We start from the raw sequence: 27,790 nt of genomic DNA, 5'->3' as shown, positions 1-27,790 counted from the left end.
CAGAAAACAATGAGTTACTAGTCAATAGCCACAGAAAACAATGAGTTTCCAGTCAATAGCCACAGAAAACAATGAGTTACTAGTCAATAGCCACAGAAAACAATGAGTTACTAGTCAATAGCCACAGAAAACAATGAGTTACCAGTCAATAGCCACAGAAAACAATGAGTTACTAGTCAATAGCCACAGAAAACAGTAAAATATTATAATACATTATTTTATCATTTTTACATAAAAGTTCATTCCATATATAACACAAATTTATGTAATTCATCAGATTTACAATTGTAAAAATGGTAGTTATTACATGAAACTACATGACTGTTAGATCTTCACACTTATAATTGGAAAACATTCTTCAAAAATTGATTTCTTTCTTTTAAAAAACAAAATAGTTGGTTTTCAAAATTTGAAGTCTTTTCACGACCATCTAGAACATGCGACACAAAACCACAAAAACGTTTTGTTTGTTGTTGTTTTTTATTCCAAAGTTAGCACACGGTCAGCTCTAAATGTTCTGTTTACTGGAAGAACTGAATCTCACTGGTGGACCCACAGAAAAATGTAACTGCTGTGTAACGTGTGTGCGAGTTCTTAAAGGGCAACTTGGCCATTTTACACAACTATTGCCTACAGCTTTTACATGGTCTCAAACTGGTGACATTTAACTATAAATCATGTATGAACACTTTGTGACCTGAAAAACTTTACCTCTGAGATCTCGAGTTTTGTTTAAACTGATAACTTTGTGTGACCTTTACCTTACAAACAACTTCCTAATCCTCAGTTTATGTATTAAAAAAGTGTAACTTTGAACCATTTGACAATGATCTTTGACATTTCGTCAAAAACAGAAACCAAAGTTCTGTCACCTAATCAAGAGTGAAGTAACTACTAAATAATTAATACACAGCATCAAAGTTTTGTTTTTAACACCCATAATGTAGGTAAATTAACACGTACGATGATACACAAACTGTTCTCTACGTTAAAATACTTTCATTCGCGAGCTTTCGACCCTCTCTTCCCGGAGCCTTTAGAATCATAGTGTGATATATTTCTTTATCACCTAATTACGTTTTTTTCTCTTTATCTGGCCATATTAACTCTAACAGTGTATGTATACCAATATGTATTTTCCTTATTCTTGTTAAAAGCCAAGTTACACGTAATTATAATCTGCTAGCAGCACAGGTGCTAATTAGACCAACGTAGTCACCTTTTACACCCGAATACAACTACCAACTAAGCTACAGATCACAAGTACAAACCCTTCTGCGCGTGCTTATGAACCGGTAGCAATTTTCGCCACTTCCAGCACGTGACGCCGCAAAATTATTAAAACTACCAACACGTTAATTTAACCAACAGTAAGGTCGGCTTTGGTAAATGATATTAATGTCCAGTCGGGTTATTATACAGATTAACATTATAAATATATAAACGTTTCGTGAATAACCTGATTATTTATTTTATTTTATTCTAAAATTTGAATCTTCCTTAAATTTCTCAAACAGCGCGGATTTTCAATTTTACCCATTACCCATGGATTGTCTAGTTACCCATCAGCAAATACGACCAAAAGTACAGTCAGCCGTTCTTTCGATCTTGTTGTTTTGAATTTCACACAAAGCTACTCGAAGACTATCTGCGCTAGCCGTTCCTAACTTGGCAGTGTAAGACTAGAGGGAAGGCAGCTAGTCATCACCACCCACCGCCAACTCTTTTATCAACGAATAGTGGGATTGACCGTATCATCATAACGCCCCTACGGCTGAAAGGGCGAGCATGTTTGGTGCGACGGGGATTCGAACCCGTGACCCTCGGATTACGAGTTGAACGCTTTAACCCACCTGGCCATACCGGGACCCCGTTCTTTCGAATACCGACGTCAGAAAATAAACAGAACATATTTAACCAACAGTTACTGTAAAAGAAATTTATTAAGAGAATTTATTAATATTTAATCTAAATCATTTTTTCCGCCTTACGTTCTAATCCTACTTGTTGATAGATGAGGTAGGAGAAAGATGTTTTCCATCCGCGTTATGCAGGTTCCGCCATATAGAGGGCGTTTTATAAGAGAAATCTTAAAATAATGCTGCAAACTTTTGATATTTCCGGTTTAAGCAGGTTTTACTGCACATACCAGTACATTCCGTTCATAACAGCATAAGCAGACACATACAAAGTGTTCTCTTTCAAGAGCACATAACCAAAATAAAAGAATAACAAATATTATTATATTTATACTCTTATTTCTCGCTTTTGAAGTTCGTGTGTCGTGTTCTAAGCTTCGGAGTGCATAATTATTCTCGTGGTTCGTAGCATGCGCACGTTTTACTGACGCGATGACAGTACAAACTCCAATGTCCAACTTTTCTCATGTGACGTCATTTTAGTGTCTACTGACTGACAGACCACACACTACTATACACTGCTGGCCAAAATCTTAAAACCAGTGAACATAAAGAAAAAATATGCATTTTGCGTTGTTAGACTCCACTACTTATTTGAGTAGAGCTTTGAAAGATGAAAATAAGAAAAGGGAAAATAAAAAAAATACTTTTTAGCATTTAATAGGAAAAATGTGAGCACTATGAAATTAGCCTAAATACTAGCTGGTCAAAAGTTTAAGACCATACTAAAAAGAAGTCCTAAACAGGGTAGTAAATGTCCAACAAGAGATATCAGTAGTGAGTTGCACGACCGTCATTGCGAATAACTTCAAACATTCGCATGGTCGATATAAGCGTTTGCAGAAGGCTGGCTGGAATGTTATTCCAAGTGGTGAAGATGGCTTCACAAAGATCATGCACTGTCTGAAATTGACGTCCATTTCTACAGACTTCCCTTGCCATCCACCTCCAAACGTTTTCAGTGGAGTTCAGTTCGGGCGAACACATTAGATGGTCCAAAAGAATCACGTTATTCGCCATGAAAAAGTCCTTTATTCTGCGGGCATTGTGGATTGCAGCATTGTCCTGTTGAAAGATCCAGTCATTTCCACACAAGCGAGAGCCTTCAGTCAATAAGGATGCTCTCTCCAACATGCCAATGTAACCAACTGTTGTTTGACGCTCCTATATAACCTGAAGCTCCATTGTTCCATGAAAGGAGAAAGCATCCCAGATCATGATGAAACCTCCTCCACTGTATCGTGTAGAAAATGTCTCCGGTGGGATATCCTTATCGTGCCAGTAACGTTGGAAGCCATCTGGACCATCCAGGTTAAATTTTTTCTCATCAGAGAACATATCCTTCGTCCACTTTTCTACGTCCCATGTTTGGTGCTTCTCAGCAAAGTTTAACCGAGCTGTTTCGTGGTGTGAAGGTGGCGTGGCCTTTGAAGACGTTTACGATTTTTAAAGCGTTTCTCTCGTATATGCCGTCATATTGTTCTTGAGCTGCATTCTGAGTCCGTAAGGCCCTTAATCTGGTTCGACAATCGACTGGTGTCTTGCCCGACAACCCGTCGAATCCTCCTGCTCAACACTGGCGGAATTTTCTTGGGCCGACCACTTGAAATTCTTGTTCCGTATCCTTCAGGGTCTTTTAATAAATTTGCAACAACAGTTTTACTAAGCCTAATCTCACCAGCGATGGCACGTTGAGAGAGATCTTGCTTTTACAGCTCGACAATTCTGCCACGTTTAAACTCTGTCAACTTTTTAGTCTTTGCCATGTTTTTACCCAATGTAACACAGATGATGTCAGTGGGAGATGTTGACAACGCTAATGCTTGAACACAAATGACTAAATTTCGTTACATGTTTACCAATTAACGCTTCGTTTCAGTATGGTCTTAAACTTTTGACCAGCTAGTATTTAGGCTAATTTCATAGTGTTCATATTTTTCCTATTAAATGCTAAAAGAGTTTTTTTTTTAATTTTTATCTTCCCTTTTATTATTTTCATCTTTCGAAGCTCTACTCAAATAAGTGGTTGAGTCTAACAACACAAAATGCATATTTTTTCGTGTTCATTGGCCTTAAGAATTTGGCCAGCAGTGTATAACAGTGCGAGTAGTTGAAGCAGGCGACCCCTTTCAGAGATATAAATCCCAACAGTAAAAATTAAAGTAAAATAAAAATGCTCAAACAATAATCAAGAGTGCTGACCACAACAGGAGCGAAACAAGCACGCACACGCGCGCGCGCATACCACCGAAAACAAAGACTAACGTGTCTGTTGACGGAATCGAAAACGAGGATACATCGTGTTGTCGTAGCTAATCGACAGTAATATTTTTTAACCTTTAACGCTTATAATTTAATTTGAGAGCCAATAATTAACGACTATATGAGTGAAGGTGTTTCTCACCCTCTAGAGAGAAAGGATAGATTAGCTTCATAATACAAAGGTCATAGTCACTGCAAACAGCGACAAAGACCCTAGTCATTGTAACCAGCAGCGACAGAAAGACGATAAAGATAGTTGGAGGGGTAAACCAACTAAAAACTGTCAACAATTTGTTATATCAAATACGATAACTTTTATTCCAGTAAACATGTGAATTATTAACTCTCTGATGTCCAATACGAGATGACGTCCTATCCGAGTCACAACAACTGGGCAGCATCACATCAACTTTTGAAAAATTGTGACGTATTCTCACAGAGCTTATCAAAAATTAAATTATAATGTTTTAATTTGTATTTTGATATTACATATATTAACAGTTGTTTCAAATTATTACAAAAAGAAATCGAAGCTTATTTGTTATTTTTAGTCTGCTGTTGGATACTCTTTTTTTATTAAGGAAATGCATATATTTCCCGTTTCCATAGAAACAACTTATCAACAGATAATAAGCAGGCGGAAATACATAGATTAACAACAACTGTCAAGTATACACAGTTAAAAAGCTTTGATTAAAAAATTATCTTTCTTGTTTTTTCAAGACGGGGGAGCAAGTCCCTCTTGTTCTTAAAGTGTGGTCGAGAAATGGCCAACTGTACCCCTATCTGTGGCGCCTATATACTCTTAAATACAGCCATCATTTTCCATATGTTGTACATACATTGCAACCTTGAAAGAGAGTTAAAGGCCAAGGTCTCGGATCACTTGAGACACATTCGGGAACTTTATCAGGCATTTCTTATTTCTTGTGACGCCATAACCCTTAAAACTCTCTCATTACGAAAATAGCTTTGAAAATATCAGCTTTCCAAGTAAATATAGAATTCTTCACTTGGTACTATTGTAAGAATGTGTTATAAAAACGTATTTGTTTTAACAAATTTACAAGCACTAATATAAACACACACGTTCCTTGATTTCTACAACTTTATTATTTTCTCGATATATTCAATGTGTTTGTTTTAAATCAATCCACGAAGTTTATAGAGCTATTAATAAAGTAACATAGTATCATATATTATAGTTCAGTGAAAATTCCACAGCAAGTGAAAGAAAAAAATATTACTATAATAAACAATTTCGACGTATTCGCACGTCCTCTCTTTAGCCTAACGTTGTCTTGTGGTAGGAATATTGACCAACTCAAAATTAACTATTTAGTATTAATTGTTACAATAAATTTCAGCAACTCTACTGGGTGAAGTTATTACCCGTGTGGTCTATAAATAGTTATCTTTAATATATATATACACACACATATATTACCGCAAAACATTTACCGTCAAAACAGTATTTATTTTACAACAGGATTTTACAACAGAATAATAAAAAATAATTACAATTGCAGGCACCTAAATCTGCAAGCCCACTTGTCTTAGGCCTAACATTACAGCTTAATATTCAGTAAAAAAAAATATATATTATTACTAACTTCTTCACGTATTCTGCTTTAGTTGAGTTGGGGCCAAACGTTACCTTATCTAATACCATCAGTAAAGAGAGTTATAATATAATTCTAAAGCCTAACGTTAGACCCCAGTGAAACTTTGTTAAGCTTTTAATACGTTGTTGTACAAAATGTTTACTGAACTTTATATTTACTTTGTGCCTTTTGTTTACGTCCATGCGCGATTCCGTCCTGAAAATGCGCAAGCGCAGTTAGATAATACGGTGCATGCGCAGTCACAAACTGAATCTCATACAAGTTTCAACAATGAAGTCACCGCACGATGTTGGTATGTTAACACTAAATCAGGATGGTATTAAGTAATGTGGCACATGTGTGATAAAATACAGTAACGTACTGAGCTATCGAACATAACTAACATTTTAAATTGTTAATACCTCCAAGTAACATTCTGAACCTATGTTTACACTTATAATTCATTCTATTTCTGATGCACGAATTATGGAGTTATGCAGAACCAGTCCTGTGGCTAACTTTGGTGATCATATTTTAAATAGCTTCACACTGAGAACAGTGCCACGAACTTAAGTTAGGCCTTTTGGTCTCTTAAACATACGTATTTCTTGTTCTTTTATATCAAGGGTCAACTCGCAGATAACTCTTGAAGGTACACACCACAAAGTGATAACTGATTATGGTGGAAAAATATAAACAAACAAGTGCTAATTATCAGGTCACGCGGAGAATAAATTACTATAACCATATCTAGAATAACCTATTTTTGTGCAGTAGCTACTAGACACTGGGATATCCTATACAAACGTACTTGATAATGTCGTTTAATGGGTCATATCCCATCCACGTGAAGTCAGCCTGAGATATGCTTTCCACGCGTAATCGGTACTAACTGTTACACCAGCAAGTGGTGTTCCTCTTGCAGAATTTGCTGCCTTGACCTCACTAGATGTCAAGGGGGTGTTTAGTGGTGGCAGAGACACTGCTAAAATCCTAGCATCCTTCTATATGTTTCTATATAGTTTTAAACGTTGTCAAGGTATCAACATATAGCATACCTAATACACAGACCGATACCTTAGACAATCCAGCGAAGGTTAATTGGTCCTACAAAACTTCCAGAACCCATTCTGCAGCTAGAAGACTTGCCACTGCTGCTCTCCGTCACCAGGTGGTTCTTGAAGTAGAAAAAAATTTGAATTCCTAGTTGATATATAGTAAGGTTTTGAAGTTAACCCCGAGAATAACTTTGGTTATGTGGCTACAATGAAGTCCACGTGTCAATTCTTATTAACTGTATCAACTTGTGGAAACATACTTTAATTTAACGACTACAAGATAGCAAGTTATTTATATATTTTAAAAAGGCTGGTATGGATAGAGAAGGCACTAGCACAGGAGCGAACAACGTTTCGACCTTCTTTGGTCATCGTCAGGTTCACAAAGAAAGAAAGGGTTACTGACCGGTGGCTGACCCCCATGTTTGAAGGCGGTTGTGTAATTGAGTGTAGGAATGTAAAGGGCGTACTTAGATGTTTGATTATATTTATTAATATAGGTATAAAGGTGTTCCTTTTTTGTATTGGTTTATTTTGGGCTTGAGTTGTTGTATGAGTAAGGCTTCTTTAATTTTTCGTTTGTTTCTTTATTTAGTATTTGAGTGTTTTCTATGGTTATGTTGTGTTTATTTGACTTGCAGTGTTCGAAAACGTGTGAAGGTGACTTTTTATGTTCTTTGAATCTGATTTCCATTTTTCTACTTGTTTCTCCAATATAGAAGTCGTGGCAGTTAGCACATTGTATTTTATAAATAATGTTGGTGTGGTGTTTGTCAGTGTAGTTTTTACATAGTATAAACCTCAGTTTTGTGCCTGGTTTTTGAATACATTTGGTATTAACTGGAATGTCATATTTTGTTACTAGTTTTTGCCAAATGTTGGTAATTTTTCTGCTGATGTCAGGAATATATGGTATGCAGCAGTATATGGTTTCGTGATTTCTTAAATCGTGGGGTATATTTACTTTTGTTGGTTGATTTTGCATCAACCAACTTAACACTAGAAACGGCAGAGGCAAAAAGATCTGTCACAACAAAAAACTAGAAAAACTAAGATGCAAACAACAGAAAAGACACCAACACGACAAACCGTTGACTAACCTCATAATTAACAGATCCGACCGACAATTAAACACAGACGAGAGACATCTACTTAGCAAAGGACTCAACTTCGCAATAGCACCTAGGTACATTCCAACCTTAGAAATCAAAACATGTTTAGAAGATCTAGCCAGGAGACTTGTGATACTTTCTACAGAGAAGAAAAACAAGGAAACAACCAAACACAACCAACAGAAAGACGACAACTTAGATAATTTTAGTGACATACAACAGCCAAACTTCCCAGGAAAAAAATAATAATTCATACTTTCCACAAACACCTAAAAACAATATCTTAAACGATTTTTTTCAAAGAATGTTCTCACAAAACATAAAACTAAAAAACAATCTTACAAAAAGAGAAATTAATTCCATTAAAAACTGAAAACAAGACAAAAACAAAAATTCTAAAAGCAGATAAAGGTAACGCTATAGTCATAATGAAGACGAATGAATGCATATAAAAAATGAAGAACATCCTATCAGACACGAACAAATTTAAACCAATACACACAAATCCAACAAAGACACACGAGACACAACTGAACAAATTACTACTACAAATGAAAAAAGCAAACACAGTTTCACAAACACTTTATTCCTACCTACGTAAAACCGACTCACGCACACCGCAAATTTACGGCATCCCCAAACCTCATAAACCAGATTGTCCATTACGACCAATAATGTCCACATATGAATCGTTCATGTAACAACAGCCAGCTCATTCATCAAAGACTCCTTTAATTTCAAATCTAACCTTAATCTACTTGTACTATGCATCTACTGGATACCGTAAGGTAAGTGTACTAGTACTATACATCTACATGATACTCTAAAGCGAGTATACTAGTACCATACATCTACTTGATACTGTAAGACGAGTGTACTATACATTTACTTGATACTGTAAAGCGAGTGTACTATACATCTACTTGATACTGTAAGACGAGTGTACTAGTACTATACATCTACTTGATACTGTAAGACGAGTGTACTATACATCTACTTGATACAGTAAAGCGAGTGTACTAGTACTATACATCTACTGGATACTGTAAAGCGAGTGTACTAGTACTATACATCTACTTGATACTGTTAGACGAGTGTACTGGTACTATACATCTACTTGATACTGTAAGACGAGTGTACTAGTACTATACATCTACTTGATACTGTAAAGCGAGTGTACTAGTACTATACATCTACTGGATACTGTAAAGCGAGTGTACTAGTACTGTACATCTACTTGATACTGTTAGACGAGTGTACTGGTACTATACATCTACTTGATACTGTAAAACGAGTGTACTAGTAATATACATCTACTTGATACTGTAAGGCGAGTGTACTAGTACTATAAAGCGAGTGTACTGGTACTATACATCTACTTGATACTGTAAGACGAGTGTACTAGTACTATACATCTACTTGATACTGTAAGGCAAGTGTACTAGTACTATAAAGCGAGTGTACTGGTACTATACATCTACTTGATACTGTAAAGCGAGTGTACTAGTACTATACATCTACTTGATACTGTAAGGCAAGTGTACTAGTACTATAAAGCGAGTGTACTGGTACTATACATCTACTTGATACTGTAAAGCGAGTGTACTAGTACTATACATCTACTTGATACTGAAAGACGAGTGTACTAGTAGTATACATCTACTTGATACTGTAAGACGAGTGTACTAGTACTATACATCTACTTGATACTGTAAGACGAGTGTACTGGTACTATACATCTACTTGATACTGTAAGACGAGTGTACTGGTACTATACATCTACTTTTTACTGTAAGACGAGTGTACTGGTACTATACATCTACTTGATACTGTAAGACGAGTGTACTAGTACTATACATCTACTTGATACTGTAAGACGAGTGTACTGGTACTATACATCTACTTGATACTGTAAAGCGAGTGTACTAGTACTATACATCTACTTGATACTGTAAGGCGAGTGTACTTGTACTATAAAGCGAGTGTACTGGTACTATACATCTACTTGATACTGTAAAGCGAGTGTACTGGTACTATACATCTACTTGATACTGTAAGACGAGTGTACTGGTACTATACATCTACTTTTTACTGTAAGACGAGTGTACTGGTACTATACATCTACTTGATACTGTAAGACGAGTGTACTAGTACTATACATCTACTTGATACTGTAAGACGAGTGTACTGGTACTATACATCTACTTGATACTGTAAAGCGAGTGTACTAGTACTATACATCTACTTGATACTGTAAGGCGAGTGTACTTGTACTATAAAGCGAGTGTACTGGTACTATACATCTACTTGATACTGTAAAGCGAGTGTACTAGTACTATACATCTACTTGATACTGTAAGACGAGTGTACTAGTACTATACATCTACTTGATACTGTAAGACGAGTGTACTAGTACTATACATCTACTTGATACTGTAAGACGAGTGTACTGGTACTCCACATCCTTGCAGTTCCTTCTCATAAGCTATCGAACATACTGTTCATTTTGCAGACTCGAGATTTTGACCGGATACGTGCGACTGAATCACGAGGGCTTCGGTAAATTCCGCGTGCACATGTCGATGCATTATAAGTTGTGTACTACTTCCGTGTACACAAAAACGAATTCCAAATGCGGTGAGAAACAACTTGCAATTTATATTATGTTAGTACTGTTAAATTAAGGCACGTGCTTTGACTTCTTATCTTATTTTAAACATCAGGTTCAAATATTACAACGAGAACATGAAGCAATCTTATCAGTTTCCTTTGTCGCAAAATTAAACAAAAGATCATCTGCGCTCTATCTATCGAGTGAAATCAAACCCCGGACTTTTAGGGTTGAAAATCCGTAAACGTAATGGCGATCCAACGGGGTTGGACAAGAAGCTTCCTGTAACTGTGTTTTAAAGACACGATATATATGTATTCTTGTGATTTGATTTATGAATACGCTTTTTTTATTATTATTCTTCATTACGAAACTCATGAAATGAAAACCATTAATTGAAACGAAGTTAAACAGTTAATAAGTGAGGCACTGTAACTTTATGATTTTCAAATTATATTAAAAATGGAGGTATTTTTATATGTAGTATTATTAAAACAAACAACGTCACCTTTTCGACCAAAAAATAGTTTTTCGACAGGACCATTAATTATTATTATTTTTCACCAGTTAGTTCTTAACAAGTCAGTTTAATTTTCTAATACCGTAAAACTTGAATATAGCTAACTTTGTTGCACTGTTCACAATCAACTTTACACAGTATGAATGGTATTACCAAAGGCCCTACGAAGCCCGAGTTGTTACTACTACGTACACAGGACTATTTTTTTAAAATTTATCTTAATCAAAAGCTTTATTTTCTTGTCACTTGTTATCTGGCAGACTGGTTTTAGACTTTACGAAACCAGGAAACCATTTTATTTCATTCTTTCCGTTATGTAAACCTTCCCATAAAACCAAGCCTAGATGAAAATTGATGAAATTAGTGAGAGAGCTGTTAATGGATTTATATTTCTAAAGTACATAAAAGTAATTATGATTTTAAAAAAACACAGCTGGTCCTTGACGAGTTAACATTCATGAACGAAAAACAAATCAGAACAAAAAAACAAACACGTCAATACGTGTTATCTTTGTGGGGAACCAGAAGATTTCACGGAACATAGTTTATTCCAATGATTGGTTTGCTTTGTTTTGAATTTCGCGCAGCTACACGAGAGCTATCTGCGCTAACCGTCCCTAATTTAGTAGTGTAAGACTAGGGGGAAGTCAACTAGTCATCAACACCCACCGCCAACTCTTTGGCTACTCTTTCACCAACGAACAATGGGATTGAATGCGAGTGTCCACAAGCAGGAAGAAAGTGAAAAGAAAGTAGCGGTCGCCAAAACTGAAGTGAATTATCACATCGCACGTGGTGGCTGATAAATTCAGTATATTATCTTCTACTTCCTAACACTCACTAATTTTTACTAATAACTAAAAAAATACAGCAATCAACAAAAAGTAGTAACATTAACAACTATGAATTATTTTTTTAAAAATAACAAAAGGAAAAGCTTTCAGAAGTAATTGAACAATTGATAATGAACCCCATTCACCAGTCACTGGCGTTCACCCGTATAGCACACATTAACCCCCCCCCTTAAAACTAAAATAGATTATTTCAAAACATATCTCATGGTGCCTCAGTGAAAATCACCTATGCCTCTCTTCATCTCTCTCCACTTAAGTTACAACAACAAATAAAAATGTGAATGTTTTATTTCTTTCGGGAGTGCCGGGTGCAAGCATGTCGCCCTTAATGCTGCGAGTCAAAGAGTCCAAGGTTCGAGCACGCGATATGTCGCTGAAGACGTTAGAAAAGCGACATCAAATTCCACATCTCGGTTCAAACCCGTGGTGGGTACTGTTTGCACCCAGCCCTCTCCCACGGACAGCAGTTTTAAATTAGAATGGTTATGTCTGTAGCTTGAAATATTCTACCTGGCCGTTTAGTTCAGTAACACCTAAGTGAAATATTCTACCTGGCCGTTTAGTTCAGTAACACCTAAGTGAAATATTCTACCTGGCCGTTTAGCTCAGTAACACCTGAGGTGCCGTTAAGACTAAAAATATTTAACAGACGTTCCAAGACTTACACATCTATTGTCGTTAAAATACACTTCTAAACACTGCGAAAGCTTACCTTTCTCGGTGATGCAAACACAAATGACAAATTGTAGGATAGAAATGTTTATATATTCGGCATTACATATCGAATTTTACGTCATGCAAGTTTTTTCCCGTGGACTATATGTATATTTGCTCGAAGCTTTGAAGGGATCCAGATTGAAAAGACAACCTGTACGAATGAAACTATAGCACGTGTTCAACACGGAAGCTCTTAAACCCAAGATGTGGAACGTGGCTCGTGTTTCTCAAATCTCACGACACCTAGTCACCATTCTGAATATTCTGGAGACAATAACACGTATTGAAGTTGCGATGTTTTCGCAGCTTGAGCTAAGTGGTCAAAACAAACAGAATAAAAGAAAACAATTGATAAAACTTTCTTTCATCTGTAACACGTAGCTTGTACTTCACTTTTAACTCTAACCAACGCATGCCTACGTTTAACAACGCTAAGCCTTATTCTTCTGTCAAGGTACTTCTGCTTAGCTGATCTTGACAAATCAACCCACTAATACGAATAAAACATTTCGTTTCACAAACAGTAATGTTAGGCCTATTATTCTAATCAAGCTAATAATAACCAATCGTAACAAATTATTCCATTGAAATCAAAAAATCGTTTAATAAAGCGAAACCTAATGGTCAAACTACTAGACGGTTAACCCATTAATAAGGAAAAAAATTCGAATACAATTTAATAAAGATATGTTTTTCTTCTAGTCAGTCTAACAGCCGATCATGACTAATTAACCCATTACTGTAACTAACACATTAACAGCTTTCTTTTGAACATATGACTAATTAAACCTTTACTGTAACTACCACATTCATAGTTTTCTTTTGAACTCATGACTAATTAACCCATTACTGTAACTAACACATTCATAGTTTTCTTTTGAGCTTATGACTAATTAACCCATTACTGTACCTAACACATTAACAGTTTTCTTTTGAACATATGACTAATTAACCCATTACTGTACCTAACACATTCATAGTTTTCTTTTGAACATATGACTAATTAACCCATTACTGTAACTAACACATTAACAGTTTTCTTTTGAACATATGACTAATTAACCCATTACTGTAACTAACACATTGACAGTTTTCTTTTGAACATATGACTAATTAACCCATTACTGTAACTAACACATTAACAGTTTTCTTTTGAACATATGACTAATTAACCCATTACTGTAACTAACACATTAACAGTTTTCTTTTGAACATATGACTAATTAACCCATTACTGTAACTAACACATTAACAGTTTTCTTTTGAACATATGACTAATTAACCCATTACTGTAACTAACACATTAACAGTTTTCTTTTGAACTTATGACTAATCAACCCATTACTGTAACTAACACATTAACAGTTTTCTTTTGAACATATGACTAATTAACCCATTACTGTAACTAACACATTAACAGTTTTCTTTTGAACATATGACTAATTAACCCATTACTGTAACTAACACATTAACAGTTTTCTTTTGAACATATGACTAATTAACCCATTACTGTAACTAACACATTAACAGTTTTCTTTTGAACATATGACTAATTAACCCATTACTGTAACTAACACATTAACAGTTTTCTTTTGAACATATGACTAATTAACCCATTACTGTAACTAACAAATTAACAGTTTTCTTTTGAACTTATGACTAATCAACCCATTACTGTAACTAACACATTAACAGTTTTCTTTTGAACATATGACTAATTAACCCATTACTGTAACTAACACATTAACAGTTTTCTTTTGAACATATGACTAATTAACCCATTACTATAACTAACACATTAACAGTTTTCTTTTGAACGTTTAAATTTTTCTTCGATTTTTTAATTACCAAAATTTCCAGAAACAACTTATAATACGAGACTAGTTTTTAAAAAATCATTTTCTTAGTTCACGCATATTTTGCTGACGAGGAAAATGTATTAATTATTTGGATATTTAAGATATATAACAACTAAACATGGTTTAATCCCCAGCTAACACTTTGCTTGTTTGTTTATTTTGAATATCGCGCAAAGCTACACAAGAGCTATCTACACTAGCCGTCCCTAATTTAGCAGTGTAAAACTAGAGAGAAGACAGCTCGTCTTCACCACCCACTGCCAATTCCTGGGCTACTCTTTTACCAACGAATAGTGGGACTGATCGTACCGTTGTAACGTCCGCACAACTGAAAAGCCGAGTACGTTCGGTACGAAGGAGATTCAAACTTGCGACCCTCAGATTGCGAGTCAAGCACCTGAACCACGTGGTGATGCCGCCGTGTATACGGTTATTACACTTTTCTCTCTTCCACCATTCAGAATTTCTTGAACGCTTTGGCCAGGTTTACTTCTCACAAAGGCTCGGCATGGCCAGGTGGGTTGAGGCGTTCGACTCGTAATTTGAGGGTCGCGGGTTCGAACCCCGTCGCACCAAACATGCCTGCCCTTTCAGCGGTGGGGGCGTTATAATATGACGGTCAATCCCACTATTCGTTGATAAAAGAGTAGCCTAAGAGTTGGCAGTGGGCGGTGACGACTAACTGCCTTCCCTCTAGTCTAACACTGTTAAATTAGGGACGGCTAGCGCAGATAGCCCTTGTGTAGCTTTGCGCGAAATTCACAAACAAGCAAACAAACTTCTGACAATAAGAATTCTCCCCAGTAATTAACAAAAATGTACACACTCGTCTCCTTGATAAGAGACGTCATTACCTTCACCTCTCTACCTTCAACACATCTATTGTAAGACACGTCATTACCTTCACCTCTCTACCTTCAACACATCTATTGTAAGACACGTTATTACCTTCACCTCTTTACCTTCAACACATCTATTATAAGACACGTCATTACCTTCACCTCTCTACCTTCAACACATCTATTATAAGACACGTCATTACCTTCACCTCTCTACCTTCAACACATCTATTATAAGACACGTCATTACCTTCACCTCTCTACCTTCAACACATCTGTTGTAAGACGCGTCATTGCCTCTCTGCGTCGCCTTCTTTCACACATCTGTTATAAGACGCGTCATTGCCTTCACCTCTCTGCCTTCAACACATCTGTTGTGGACGCGTCATTACCTTTCACTCTCTACCTTCAACACGTCTATTATAAGACGTTGCGTCATTACCTTCACCTCTCTCCTTCAACAGCATCTGTTGTAAGACACACGTCATTGCAACACATCTATTTTTCGCCTCTCTGCCTTCAACACATCTGTTGTAGGACGCGTCATTGCCTTCGCCTCTCTGCTTTCAACACATCTGTTATGGACGCGTCATTGCTTTTCACCTCTCTGCCTTCAAGCACATCTGTTGTATTAAAGATTTGCCTTTTCACTCTCTGCTTTCTTCAAGCACATCTGTTATAAGCGTCATTGCCTTTCACCTCTCTGCCTTCAACACATCTGTTTGTAAGACGCGTCATTGCACCTTCACCTCTCCACTCTTCATTCAGCACATCTGTTGTAAGGACGCGTCATTGCCTTCACCTTCTACCATTCAAGCACGTCTGTTGTAGGACGCGTCGCATTTGCTTTCACCTCTCTGCCTTCAACACATCTGTTGTAAGACGCGTCGTTACCTTTCACCTCTCTGCCTTTCAACACATCTATTGTAAGACATCTGTTGTTGCGTCATTGCCTTCACCTCTCTGCCTTCAAGCACATCTGTTGTGGACGCGTCGTTGCATTCACCTCTGCCTACCTTTCAACACATCTGTTGTAAGACACGTTACCTGCCTTCAGCACATCTGTTGTAAGGACGCGTCGTTGCCTTCACCTCTCTGCCTTCAACACATCTGTTGTAAGACGCGTCATTGCCTTCGCACTCTCTGCCTTCAGCACGCATCTGTTTAAGACTGCGTCATTGCCTTCACCTCTCTGCCTTCAACACATCTATTTAAGACACGTCATTACCTTCACCTCTTTTACCTTCAGCACATCTGTTGTAAGACACGTCGTTGCCTTCACCTCTCTACTTTCAACACATCTGTTATAAGACGCGTCATTGCCTTCACCTCTCTCTACCATCTTTCACACATCTATTGTTGTGACACGTAAGACCGTCATTACCTTCACCTCTCTACCTTCAACACATCTATTGTAAGAGACGTCATTACCTTCACCTCTCTACCTTCAACACATCTATTATCTGCTGTTAATATTCTTCTGGTAAGTCTGTAGACCATGGATTTCAACATTTTAACAAATCCAAAAAGACTTACTGCTGTCTAACTGGAGAAAATCCTCAGTGTCACAGCGGTATGCCTGCGGACTTACAACGTTAGAAGACGGGTTTTGATACTCGTGGTGGGCAAAGCACAAATAGCCCCTGGTGTATTTTTGTGCTTAACTACAAATAAACTGAATGGAGAGCCTTAACAAAGTTACCTCAGAATAATATAACGATTTCTACTAACCCTTGTCTCGGATGGTAATATTCCAACAATAACCGATTTTCAACTGACGTTACTACACTGGATTTCTTTGTCAACGAGTGTTTATGTTTTGTTTGCTTGTTTGTTTTTGAATTTCGCGCAAAACTACTCGAGGGCTATCTGCACTACGAGTGTTTATAAAGGTTATTGTTTCAAACTCTTACAGTAAACACATCTATACGTAAAATACAAGTTACCTTAACTTGTTATACTTTGGCCTCAAACACAAATTCGTTATTAAGTAAAAAAATAAACCTACACTAAATATTTGTTGATCAAAATGTTTCTTTTGTTGATTTTCGACCACAGTTATTAGAGCGCTAGCTACAATCGCCGTCCCTAATTTTGAAGTGATAGACTAAAGGGAAGGTAACTAGTTAACAACAGCCACTGCCAACTCTTGGTTGGTTGGTTGGTTGGTTATTGTTTATTGGCACAAAGTAACTGGGCTATCTTCTTCAAACACCCGGTAAAAAGTAAAATCAGTAAAATATGTAAAAAGGAATATATGCTAATGTAAGACATAGTCCAGATTTCGGATTAAAATCTTCAGTAGAGTTAAAAAGACCAATGGTCCTTAAAAATTTAAAAGCACAACTGAGGTGAACATTATAACTCTCACCAATGACACTGTCCAACGTCAATGGTGAACCCATGGTATAAATGTTTAAAATGGTGTCGTTACTCTCGATCGTAACGACGGCATGACAGTAAGATATGTGCTATTGTGACTTTAGGGTCACACAGACCACACATTGGTGCATCAGTACCAGATAAAAGAAAGTGATGAGTTAAAAAAACTGTGACCAATGTGTAGCCCAACCGGAACTCAACTTCCTTCTTTAAATCTTTATGAAGCAAGACGGCCAAAGAGCAATAGAAGGTTTGATCTGGAAAACTTTGTTATCACGTTGTTCATTCCTAGTCGATTGCTAACTGGAGCAGAGCCGAGCCTTGAATACAGGAACATGTCCACGTATGGGACAGGCACGGTGGTGATAGTAGCAGAGCAGACACACCTAGCTGCTATGTTAGTGAGCTTGTTTCCACGAATACCAACGTGGCCTGGTATCCAGTAAAACTGGACAGAAGTACAGAAATGGGCCAGTCGGTTTTGAATATCGACGAGGATAGAGTGAGAACAAATGTGAAGTGATTCCAGGGCTAACAGAGAGCTAAATGAATTAATATAAAAGTACAGTTCACGTACTGCATAGCTTCTATGTGATCAAGGGAAGAGAAATGGCGTACAATTCGACAGTAAACACAGAAATTGTAGAAGGATTCTGTGTGCAACAACCGAATCACAGCAATCCATGGCAGAGCCTACAGAGTCACCTGTTTTTGAACCATCTGTATACATGGAAATAGATGGATAGTTCGAAAGATGTTCGGCAAATAGAAGGTGATAATTCCAAACTGGAATATCTGCCTTCTTCAGATAGCTCAAAGAAAGGTCACATTTGGAAACAATAATTAGCCATGGTGGGATGGGCTGATCTGTGGATACTGCAATGTAATTCAAAGATAGACCCAACTCATCCAACTGCACCTTAATACAAAGGCTAAAAGGAGCAATGGTAGAACATCTATTATAAAAAAAAGTGTGACCCACTGAGGAAGGAAAATACAACCCCATTCGAGATACTGTAGTAAAGATCGAAGCTATGAATCATACATTAAAGACAGTTGCAAACGACAAAGATATAGAGAGGTTCATGGGACTCCATATACAAACTCTGGACTGGAGAAGTGTGATATGCCCCTTGTGCAGAGCTGAAGCCCCTGATGGTGAACAGGGTCCAACATTTTCAAGGCTGAGGTCCTGGCAGAGCCATAGAGCAGAGATCCATAATCCAGTTTTGATTGAATAAGGGCACAATAGATTTTTAGCATGGAACATCGATCTGCTCCCCAAGAGGTAAAAGAGAGTACACGGAGGATGTTCAGTGTCCTTGTACACTTGACACGTAGCTGTTTGATGTGTGGAATAAATGTCAACTCATGATCAAAGATATACCCCAAGAACTTTGCCTCAGGAGTCACTGGAAACATAACTTCACCAATATGGAGTTAAGGATCAGGGTGAATACCCTGTTAATGGCAAAAGTGCATGCAAACAGTTTTGGGAAGAAGAAAGGTTAAGACCGCTTACTGTGGTCCACTTCAGTAAATAATTGAGGGCAGTTTGTAGTTGCCACTCAGTAAACCTCATGTTCGACAACTGACACGAAATGTGGAAATTGTCGACAAAGAGACTGTTTGCATATGTATGGGGGGTAATTTTCCACTAATGACATTAATTTTTATAATGAAAAGTGTGACACTCAAGATACAGCCCTGAAGCACTCCAAGTTCCTGTGGGAAAGGATGGGAAAGTGTCGAACCCACACAGACTTGGAATCGCCAATTCATTAAAAATATTTAATAAAAATCAGTAAATTGCCATGCAATCCATACGAGTGGAGGTCTCATAAGATGCCATACAACCAGGTTGTATCATAAACTTTCTCAAAGTCAAAAATACAGAAACAAGATGTTGTCATTTGAGAAAGGCTTCACTGATTGATGTTTCAAGTCGAATCAGATGATTCATAGTGAAGCGCTGTCTTAGGAACTCACACTGAGTGGGTGAGAAAAGGCTGTTTGGCTGGAAGAACCAAACAAGGCAAGCATTAACCATCCTCTCTAAGGTCTTACAGAGACAGCTCGTCAAAGCAAAAGTCAAAGGAATCTTGTGATCCTTTCCTGGTATAATTGCATGGCGCCAAACATCAGGAAAAACATTCTCCTGCAAGGTTAAAAATAACCAGGAGAATAGCAAGAAAGGCAGGAGAGAGATGGCACAACACCTTGTAATGAATATCATCAGGTTCAACTGATGTACTGCCATACCGATGAAGAGCAAGTTGTCCCATATGACTTTGGAACTGATGGTAGAAGAGATGCTAGAAGTGTATTTAATCCAAGATTCCTTCTGGCTTTGACGTCTGACCTGCTAAACATGTGCACAGGCCTGGTGAAATGCAATGCAATTTAAAAATGTGGGATATCTATGAAAGTTACCCTAATCCCGTTTTCGAGCTTTTCTTGTCATGCGGCAGGCAGAATTCCACTAAGGACGAGGATACTGTGGGAAACATTTCGAGGTTTTAGGAATACACTGAGCAGCTACCTGGACAATACAGTTATTGCTGCCACACAGTCATCTAATAATGGCAGGATCAAGTTCTGAGAGACTGATGAAAGAAGGCCAGTTGGCTTGGTCCGACTTCCATCGAGGCACGCGGGTCGGAATGCATTGACCATGGCCAGTCTCTCTCAAAATGATAGAAAAATGATCACTGCCCCATGGATTACTGTCGACCCTCCAAGAAAAGTAAATGAAAAGTGAAGGGGAGCAAATAGAACGATCTATAGCAGTAAAAGACGGACTAGGTGCATCAAAATAAGCATAAGAACCAGTACTGAAGAAAGGTTGTGGTCCAACAGCACATGCTCAAAAGCACAATCCCTCCCATCAATACTAGCACCACCACAGAAGGGATTATGTCAATTAAGATCTCCCAACAGTATAAAAGGGGGATGGTAACTGCTCAATGAGAGCATCAAGGTCTGACTGATTATAAATCTCTTCAGGAGTCAGTTAGAGAGAACAATTAGTGATGGTGTGACCCAAAGAAACACGGATGGCTACAACCTCCAAGAGTGCATCAAGTGACAAAGACAGGATGGGCACATGCTGATCAACCAGCAATGCCACCCCACCGGCTGCTACATTTAACACAGCGTGGTTCCAGGATGCACTCGTAAGCGTCCTTGCCTTTACCATCACAATAAGCACAAATCAAAGAACCAAGACACGATGTTTTGACTGACCAAACCGACGGCACTCGAAATATCTGACAGGATTAGGAATGCAAGGCTGTACCTTGCAGTTCAGATAACCTGCTTTGGCTGTGGCAGGAGGACATGGTGATGTAGACCTTAATATCAGAACAACTCTGACTCAGAAATGTTCTTTAAATTCCTCTCAACTATAACTCCTCTAGAAGAATTTAAAGTTGCAATGGGGAGTAACCTCAATGGGTATATCCCCAATAGCCTTTGATTTCAAGAAGAGTTTAATATGTTGTAGTGAAAATGATTCCACTAAAATGTCTCCACAGTGCAACTTCTTTACTGACTTTGGGGAGCCAGCAAGTCCCCTCTAATCCCTTTTGAATAAAAATGGAGACATCCACCCTAAGATTTCTCAGATAAGGAATGGATAATCAGAAATTGAGGTACAGAATCTGGCTGCGATACTGACTGTACAAAGAGTCGTCCATGCATGGTCATTTTCCGGTAATTTTACTTTTCATTTTTTTTTCATTTTTATTTATGTTGTCAGAAAAAGAAGTATTCATAATAAATAAGGTACATTTCAGTGCCCATTGACTCCATCCACCATGGACACGAGAGAACGTGCTGCAGTGTCCTTGTTTGGCACGTCAGGGTTTCGTGAGCACTATACCCAAATACCAGCATGAGATACAATTTCCACAATATCCGTTGAGAACATCCAGCACTGGTACTTGGTTGACACTAATCCAAATGGACCAGCTGATTGACCTTAGAGGGGCCCACCCCAAGGCCACCCGTTAACAGGAATTCAAGGCCAAAGTGATGTGTTACGGCTGGATCCCTCAACCACCAGAATCCTCTCCTCCCCTTCACGGATCGCTACATACGGCAAACATGTGGGTGAATGTTTAGGTCCACTCACCACGTACAAGAATCCACATCGGAGGGCCAACTCTTGAGCTACTCTTTTATCAACAAATAGTGAAACTAACCGTAACTTTATAATGCCCCACAGGTGAAAGGGCAGAGCGTATTCAGTGACGAGATTTGAGCCCGCAGTTTGCGAGTCGAACACCATAACCACCAAGCCATGGATTAAAACTGTTCAGTATATAAATATCTAACACTGTTCAGTATATAAATATCTAAAACTGTTCAGTATATAAATATCTAGCACTGTTCAGTATATAAATATCTAAAACTGTTCCGTATATAAATATCTAAAACTGTTCAGTATATAAAGATCTAACACTGTTCAGTATATAAAGATCTAACACTGTTCAGTATATAAAGATCTAACACTGTTCAGTATATAAAGATCTAACACTGTTCAGTATATAAACATCTAACACTGTTCAGTATATAAACATCTAACACTGTTCAGTATATAAACATCTAACACTGTTCAGTGTATAAACATCTAAAACTGTTCAGTGTATAAACATCTAACACTGTTCAGTGTATAAATATCTAAAGCTGTTCAGTGTATAAATATCTAACACTGTTCAGTGTATAAATATCTAAAACTGTTCAGTGTATAAATATCTAAAACTGTTCAGTGTATAAATATCTAAAACTGTTCAGTATATAAATATCTAAAACTGTTCAGTATATAAATATCTAACACTGTTCAGTATATAAATATCTAACACTGTTCAGTATATAAATATCTAACACTGTTCAGTATATAAATATCTAACACTGTTCAGTGTATAAATATCTAACACTGTTCAGTGTATAAATATCTAACACTGTTCAGTATATACATATCTAACACTGTTCAGTATATAAATATCTAACACTGTTCAGTATATAAATATCTAACACTGTTCAGTATATAAATATCTAACACTGTTCAGTGTATAAATATCTAACACTGTTCAGTGTATAAATATCTAAAACTGTTCAGTGTATAAATATCTAAAACTGTTCAGTATATAAATATCTAAAACTGTTCAGTATATAAATATCTAACACTGTTCAGTATATAAATATCTAAAGCTGTTCAGTGTATAAATATCTAACACTGTTCAGTGTATAAATATCTAAAACTGTTCAGTGTATAAATATCTAAAACTGTTCAGTATATAAATATCTAAAACTGTTCAGTATATAAATATCTAAAACTGTTCAGTGTATAAATATCTAAAACTGTTCAGTGTATAAATATCTAAAACTGTTCAGTATATAAATATCTAAAACTGTTCAGTATATAAATATCTAACACTGTTCAGTATATAAATATCTAAAACTGTTCAGTATATAAATATCTAACACTGTTCAGTATATAAATATCTAACACTGTTCAGTATATAAATATCTAAAACTGTTCAGTATATAAATATCTAACACTGTTCAGTATATAAATATCTAACACTGTTCAGTATATAAATATCTAAAACTGTTCAGTATATAAATATCTAAAACTGTTCAGTATATAAATATCTAACACTGTTCAGTATATAAATATCTAAAACTGTTCATTATATAAATATCTAACACTGTTCAGTATATAAATATCTAAAACTGTTCAGTATATAAATATCTAACACTGTTCAGTATATAAATATCTAACACTGTTCAGTATATAAATATCTAACACTGTTCAGTATATAAATATCTAACACGCACATTTCAAACTGATATTTTTCACAAACAAACAAACTTTTCCTTATTATCTGGCCCGGCATAGCCAGGTGGTTAAGGCACTCGAATGGTAATCCGAGGGTTTCGGATTCGAATCCCCCGTTGTAACAAACATGATCGCCCTTTCAGCTGTGTGGGCGTTATAACGTTACGGTCAACCCCACTATTCATTGGCAAAAGAGTAGCCCAAGAGTTAGCGATGGGTGGTGATGACTAGCTGCCTTCCCTCTAGTCTTACACTACTAAGTTAGAGAAAGCTAGCGCAGATAGCCCTCGAGTAGCTTTGTGCGAAATTCAAAGCAAAACCTTATCATCTTTACTTACTATCTCTTATAAAATCAGAATTAAGACAAAACATCTCCATCTTTGGCTTTTGTTTTAATAATTGAAGATAATTAAATGAGCAAACTATTTAAAACTCGTTGAAAATGTAAAGTTTTGTGTATTTTAATAATTCCTAACAAACAGACAAACTCTTCATCAACAATGCACGATTTATAGATATTTCTCAACGTGAACCGAACTTACATGCGCACACTGGATAAACAGTAAGGTCAAAAAAGGATATAGGGTTGGTATATGGCGTTACTGACCAATAGCATTCGCTATCACGGGGTCTTTTTCTACCTATAAATACAATACAAGAGATTCACTGTCGCTCTTAAAACAACTGAAAATAAATAGCGTGTTTAGCTGAGTCGCAGCACGCGCGTTGGAATAATCTCAGCCTACACGCGAATCTATAGACTAGTCGTATTACCCTGTGGAAGTGCGTTTTCTCGGGGCACTCCCGTTTCCCCCCACAGCAAAAACTTAGGCATTGGATTTTTAGATCCCAACCCAGGCAACTTAATTGCCAGACCCAAAGTCGGGTCGTTTGAGTTCATGTTCATATTTACTTTGACTTCTGCCTTTCGGGACGGGACCTGGCCGTTCTCTCCGGTGCTGCCTTTGCCTCGGTCTAGGATAGCATTAAGAATGACTTCCTTCACCCAAAAAAAAAAAGAGTCAAAAATTATTTAATAAATAAATAAATAAAACTAAACCTGATAACCTTTCACGAAAGGGGACGAAGAGGAACCACAACGTTCCTGAACACTCCAGTTGGAGAGAGAATTCTTACGATTTCCTCTCTCTAAACTAAACCCTGCCACGTTAGTTTGCGTTTGCGAGTCGTATTATTTCCAACACATTTGACCCTTACGTTTCTTTCCTACCCGGCCACATATAAGCAAGCGTTGTGTCGAAACTGAATGGTTGAAACTGATCACTTTTCGGTGATGACGAAACCCACTTGTTGAGAAATTTATATGCAAAACGGCTCGTTTGGGCTGAAAACACTTTACTGTTTTGCATATAAATTGATCACTTTTCGATTAAGAGATGGCGCTGTGTACTTTCTTTTGTTTGTTTTCATTTTCATGAGAAAAATACAAAAGTTCACGATAAGATTAATTATGAGGCACCAATTACAACCTTTATTATGCTTCTGATAATCATAAATGCAATAATTATTATTAGTAGTTATTTACCCAATTTAAGTAAAAATAAATAAAAACTTATTTACACAGCTCGTGTTTCCGATTATTCAATCACTTGCCACGTACACGTCACTCCTAGCATTATACTGTATTATATTATATTGTATTAATTTTAGATGCAAATATACAGAAATTTATAATCCCTGTAGACACAGTAACACTCTTCACTGGTCGATATATGTTCTAGTTTCCAATTTTAAACGTGGAGATTTTTAACAGTAATAAAAGAACACTGGTACACTGACAACAAACTAACAATGTTATGCTCGCAATTTTAACGTTTGTGGTGATTCATTTTTTGGCACGCCAAAGAAACCTACATTGTGATCTCTTCCAAACGGCGTGATGTCTCTCCCTCTATATTTAGATGTATCATGTCTTGTCTGATGCCAAAGTAAGAGCGATTACTTATGTAGCTATCTTTAATTCATTCTCTAGCCACGTGGGTCAACTGTACTTTAAAACTGGTATTATATGCGAGTATTATTAGAAAATACCTGATTTTTCTGATAAAACTTGTGTTGAATATAGAGATTTAGTATAAGACGTTTTATAGGTGTCTCTGGCGTCCAGTTGAAATTAAAATATTGTTGTCGACGTAGAAATCTCAATAGAAACCAAGGGAAGAAATAATATGTATTTACTGGCATAGCTGTTTCATATACTAATTCGGGGGGTGTTAAGTATTAATACGAATAGGAAAAAAAGGAAAATTCCATTCGGGCGATGAAGCTCGCCCCTAGAAACAACCAATCAGGACAACATATAAAGGGTTTTCACACACACACACAGAACATTTTTTTCATCATAATATCCTGACAGGACACCCATCATCAGGTAAGTCATCCCACATACGTAGAGCTTTTGTCGATAAACAAGTCTAAACACGTGCGTTTCATATACTGCATACAGCGTAATCATAACCACTGATAAATGAAAAGTCATTGAGGTTTGCCACCAAACACATACAATTTATTGTGAAATTCTCACTTACCAAAGAAAGGTAAGAGAGAAAGGGGGCAGCTAGTCAATACCCCCCATCGCCAACTTCTTTACGAACGAATAGTGGAATTGATCGTTACATTATAAAAAGACGAGTATGTTCGGCGTGATGGAGATTCGAACCCGTGACCCACAGATTACGTGACTAAAACGCCATACCGTGAGGAATTATATTATACACATGTCCACCATTATATTACGGCAAATACATTTCTCACAACAGCTTATAAAGTACCCAGAACAACATCATGAGAATTCATGTATAAATACACACATAGAAACAATAACAGATAGACTCCTACATAGTTCAATAAATTATTTCAATAAAAATTGGAGAAAAAACGAACTAGTGAGCGAACTTGATAGGTATTGTTTACATGAGGAGAATAGACCTTAGCACCTTTCACCAGTGAATATATATTTTATAAATAAATAAATAAAAGGCCACCTATAAACTAGACTCCTCATTGGTTTAGGGGTTAATTACTAAACACTGAAAGTGTTTTGTTATGTAAATGCTTTATAATTAATACCTAATAATTAATGAAAGTGTAAATAATTATGGAACTATAAGAGAAATGGTTTTATTGCACTAAGTGTATGTGTAGATAGTACATGGACATTACCCTGAAAGAGGCCTGAGTAAGGGTTACTCTGGTGCTCATGAACCATATATAAATACACCAAAATTTAAAGAAAGGGGGAAGAGGTTAACGAAACCTGACCCTCCTGGGTATATAAACATCTAAACCCAAATACCCATACAAGAGAGAGAGAGCGAAACCATACAGCTGTTCACGAGAATTTTGCTGACAAACACGCACACACAGGAGTGAAAACATAACCTGGGTTCCCCTCGAGTGGCGGAAGTAATAAAGACAGCCAAGGTTATATTGTTTCTGTTGAATTACGTGGCAACTCTTTACAGAACCAAAAGTATGAAAACAACTTTCATCACAGGATATCATTATTTGTTTTCATTCACTGAATGCTGACATCTAGGTCCAAAAATAAAACTGATATCCATATATTACGTTATCTATAATATTACTGATATCCATAAATTACGTTACCTGTAATATTACTGATATCCATAAATTACGTTACCTGTAATATTACTGATATCCATAGATAACATTATCTATAATATTACTGATATCCATAAATTACGTTACCTATAATATTACTTGATATCCATAAATTACGTTACCTATAATATTACTGATATCCATAAATTACGTTACCTATAATATTACTGATATCCATAAATTACGTTATCTACATTATTACTGATATCCATAAATTACGTTACCTATAATATTACTGATATTCATAAATTACGTTATCTATAATATTACTGATATCCATAAATTACGTTACCTATAATATTACTGATATCCATAAATTACGTTACCTATAATATTACTGATATCCATAAATTACGTTACCTATAATATTACTTGATATCCATAAATTACGTTACCTATAATATTACTGATATCCATAAATTACGTTACCTATAATATTACTGATATCCATAAATTACGTTATCTACATTATTACTGATATCCATAAATTACGTTACCTATAATATTACTGATATTCATAAATTACGTTATCTATAATATCACTGATATCCATAAATTACGTT

At 36.6% G+C, this 27,790-nt stretch overlaps 1 protein-coding gene across 8 annotated transcripts in view; it reads right to left on the bottom strand.

The window, feature by feature from the left end:
* The window catches only part of LOC143234654 (leucine-rich repeat flightless-interacting protein 2-like), an 89,495-nt gene that overhangs the window by 35,498 nt on the left and 26,207 nt on the right, over window positions 1–27,790 (bottom strand). Inside the window, exon 1 of one of the 8 annotated variants that reach the window (XM_076472176.1) lies at window positions 12,653–12,820. The exons of 6 other annotated variants lie outside the window; for them this stretch is intronic. The gene's annotated coding sequence lies outside the window, so the exon portion shown is untranslated. Of the gene's footprint in view, window positions 1–12,652; window positions 12,821–27,790 lie in introns of those variants that run through there. One more of the 8 variants, XM_076472175.1, reaches the window with a different exon arrangement.

Source organism: Tachypleus tridentatus, chromosome 12, assembly GCF_004210375.1.
Source record: "Tachypleus tridentatus isolate NWPU-2018 chromosome 12, ASM421037v1, whole genome shotgun sequence".
NCBI lineage: Eukaryota > Metazoa > Arthropoda > Merostomata > Xiphosura > Limulidae > Tachypleus > Tachypleus tridentatus.
The sequence above is the reverse complement of the archived record's forward strand: the minus strand, read 5'-3'. Positions and strand labels throughout refer to the sequence as shown.